The following is a 4,257-nucleotide window of genomic DNA, read 5'->3' as shown; positions in this document are numbered from 1 at the left end:
GAGGTATAGCCGGGGCCTTGTTGTCGGCGTTGTCATAATTTGTCTTTTGTATCCCTAGAGGCTCCGTAGACGTTTGTGTGGGTTATGTACGGGTGTTGGACGGGTCAATGAACTGTGTTGTAACTCTATACTCTAGTTCTTCTAAACTATAACTGTATAAAATCTTGGGAACTTAGTCATGATATAAGGTTTGTGACATGATAATGAATTCACAATGTGAATGTTCGATTTTGCTATTGTCTAAACAAACGAAAGCATGGTTTCCTTAATCGTATTGAGTTGGGTAGAAAGTGTTAATAAGGATTGCTCAGTTGGGTTCACTCGATTGAGCGTCGGTCGCACCTCCCGAGGTTGGGGTGTGACAAACTTGGTATCAGAACCTAAGGTTTTAAAGTGTCCTAGGACGTCTCGGAGCCGTGTCTAGTAGAGTCCATCTTATCGGTATGAAGTCGACCACATCTATAAGTTGGAGGCTACTTGGGCATTAGGAATAACACCCTTCTTTGATATTCTGGATCGTGCGACAATTGTGAAACTATTCCTCCTCTAACTAGTGCATTCCTTCAATTTTCAGTACATGGAACCTAAGAAGACAGCCAGAATTAGCCAAGGAGCCAGTGCCACCCCAGGAGTGGCTGATGATTCACTACTGGATACTGTGGGTGAGGATAATCACCCTGCTATCACCCTGCCTGATTCTTCTATTCCAGAGCAGACTACCTCAGTTCCTACACCTACGGGGGGTACCACCATCCCTCCCATTGATACTCCTGTTCCGCCTCCAGCCCAACTTCCGGTTCTGGTATTTCTTATGGGGATCTTAGGGGAGCTATTTAGATGCTGACTCAGCTAGTGGCCTCTCAGACCTAGAGGTCAGGTGCTGCACCCAGTTCATCTGGCCAGCAAGGGGATTCCACCAGTTCCAGGGTGAACAGATTTCTTCAGTTAGACCCTCCAGTGTTTACGGGTGCCAGTCCGGAAGAAGACCCTCAGGATTTTATTGATGAGATGCACAAGACCCTCAGGGTTATGCATGCGACTGAAACAGAGGGAGTAGAGTTAGCTGCCTACCGTCTGAAAGGGGTGGCCTATTCGTGGTTTGAGTTGTGGGAAGATTCTCGTAAGGAGGGGAGACCTCTGGTGAGGTGGAGTGAGTTTGCCGATGCCTTTATAGATCATTCCTGCCTGCTGAGACAAGGGCAGCCCGTGCAGCAGAGTTTGAGAATTTGAAGCAAGATAGCAGAAGTGTGTGGGAGTACCATATGGAGTTTGCCCGCCTGTCCAAATATGCCATTCACATGTTGCCCACAATGGAGGCTAGGGCACGCCGGTTTATTTAGGGCCTTAATCCTTTGACTATATTAATGAGGCTTCTACAAGTGCCTTGAATTCTGACATGAATAATGGGAAGATGGTGGCATTTTCTCAGGCCACGGAGAATCATAAACTGAGGAACATAATGGAGAGAGAGGGTAACAGAAAGACTCGGTCTACAAGCAAGATGGGTGAGTCACTAGGTGGGGGAGGATCAGCTTTTCAAGGAGGATCATCAGGGCCGTCTCAGTCTGTTGCACAGTCTTCAGCCAGTGCACCGCCATCAGGGCCCAGCCAGCAGCAGCAGTGGAGTCGTTTTAGGCCCAATCAGGGCGACAGGGGATCCCACCAGCGGGGTCAGTCATGAGAGAGGTCCCAGCGGCAGCAGAGGTCCCCGTGCCCCAGGTGCGGGAAGATGCAATCAGGGATTTGCTACTTGGAGTTACCCGTATGTTATGGATGTGGGATGAAGGGTCATATTCAGAGGTATTGTCGTGTATCCTACCAAATAGCAGGCAGGGGCACAACACAGCCAGCCAGCCCAGCAGCTACTACATCTTTAACCCCCTCTCCAGCTCGAGGTACCCCAGCACCCGCGGGGCGTGGTGCAGCTAGTGCGCAGAGTTCGGGAGGACCCAGCCAGTTCTATGCTATGAGTGGTCGCCAGACTACAGAGGCTTCTCCAGATGTTGTTACAGGTATTCTGACTGTCCAATCTCATGATGTGTATGCACTTATTGACCCCGGTTCCACCTTGTCCTATATTACCCCTTTTGTTGCTATGGAATTTGGGATAGAATCGGATCATCTTCATGAACCATTCTCGATGTCTACTCCAACTGGTGAGTCAATTACAGCTGCTCGAGTTTATAGAGGTTATGTTGTCACGGTACGTAGTAGGCATACCATGGCCGATCTTATTGAATTGGGGATGGTCGATTTTGATGTAACAATGGGAATGGATTGGCTTTATTCATGTTTTTCCAAGCTTGATTGTCGGACTAGAACTATGAGGCTTGAGTTTCCTAATGAGCCTGTTGTTGAATGGAAGGGGGATAATGTAGCGCCTAAAGGTCGGTCTATTTCTTACCTTAAGGCTGCAAAGATGATCAAGAAGGGGTGTATCTACCATTTAGTTCGGGTTACGGACATCGATGCCGAGGCACTTAGCCTTGAGTTCGTGCCAGTTGTGAATGAATTTCTTGATGTCTTTCCAGATGAGCTCCCTGGGATCCCACCAGGCAGGGAGATTGATTTTGGGATCGATGTGATGCCAGGCACGCAGCCTGTATCAATTTCACCTTAAAAAATGGCACTACAGAATTGAAAGAGCTGAAGGAGCAATTGAAGGATTTGCTAGAGAATGGTTTCATTCGGTCAAGTGTGTCACCATGAGGCGCACCGGTGTTGTTTGTAAGGAAGAAAGATGGGTCGTGACGGATGTGTATTGACTACCGACAACATAACAAAGTCACAATTAAAAATAAATACCCTATACCAAGGATAGATGACTTGTTTGATCAATTGCAAGGTGCTACGTGTTTTTCAAAAATTGACTTGTGGTCCAAATTTCATCAATTGAAGATAAGGGAGCAGGATATTTCAAAAATAGCTTTCAGGACTCGGTATGGGCACTTTGAATTTCTGGTGATGTCTTTCGGGCTAACAAATGCCCCGGCAGCCTTCATGGATCTTATGAATCGAGTCTTCAAGCCTTTTCTAGACTCCTTTGTGATAGTGTTCATTGACGATATTCTTGTGTATTCCCAAAGTCGAGAGGATCATGCTAACCATCTCAGGGCAGTTCTGCAGACTCTTCAGGAAAACCAACTGTATGCAAAAATTTTGAGATGTGAATTTTGGTTTGAATCTGTCGCGTTCTTGGGTCATGTCGTCTCCAGGGAAGGAATTATGGTTGATCCTCAAAAGATTGCAGCAGTGAAGAATTGGCCTAGACCTACTACTCCAACAGAGATTCGCAGTTTCTTGGGTTTGGCCGGGTACTACAGAAGGTTTGTGGAGGGATTTTCTACTCTTGCCTCTCCCTTGACTAAATTGACCCAGAAAGCAGTTAAGTTCCAGTGGTCTGATGCTTGTGAAAGGAGCTTTCAAGAATTGAAATCAAGATTCTCTACAGCACCGATATTAACCCTACCAGAGGGTACAGAGGGGTTTGTGGTGTATTGCGATGTTTCAAGGATCGGGCTTTGGTGTGTGCTAATGCAACACGACAAGGTTATAGCCTACACTTCTAGGAAACTCAAGAATCATGAAAAGAACTATCCAACCCATGACTTAGAGCTCGCGGCAGTGGTGTTTGTGCTAATCATTTGGAGACATTATCTATATGGGGTCCAAGTGGATGTATTCACGGACCACAAGAGCCTTCAATATATTTTCACGCAGAAGAAGTCGAATCTGAGAGAAAGAAGATGACTAGAGTTACTCAAAGACTATGATATTTATATTCTCTATCACCCGAGAAAGGCTAATGTTGTGGCGGACACTCTTAGTCTAAAATCTATGGGAAGTTGGGCTCATTTGAAGGCGTATCAGAGGTTTTTGGCCCGGGAGGTTCATCAATTAGCTAGTTTGGGAGTTCTCCTTGCGGACTCTAATGAAGGAGGGATAATTGTGCAGAATAAGGCTGAATCGTCGCTTGTGGGAGAGGTGAAAGAAAAGCAATTAAACAATCCATTATTAGCACAGCTGAAGGAGGGGATTCATAAACATAAGACCACAGCTTTTTCCTTTGGCATGGATGATGGTACCCTACGGTACCAAGGCCGCCTATGTGTTCCGGATATTGACAGTCTTTAGGAAAGGATCATGGCAAAAGCTCACGCTTCTAGGTATTCAGTGCACCTAGGTTCTACGAAAAAGTATCATGATCTCAAGGAAGTTTATTTGTGGAACAACATGAAGAAGGATGTGGCGGACTTT

Source organism: Nicotiana attenuata, unplaced genomic scaffold (genome assembly GCF_001879085.1).
Source record: "Nicotiana attenuata strain UT unplaced genomic scaffold, NIATTr2, whole genome shotgun sequence".
NCBI classification, from domain to species: domain Eukaryota; kingdom Viridiplantae; phylum Streptophyta; class Magnoliopsida; order Solanales; family Solanaceae; genus Nicotiana; species Nicotiana attenuata.
This window is presented reverse-complemented; position numbering follows the sequence as displayed.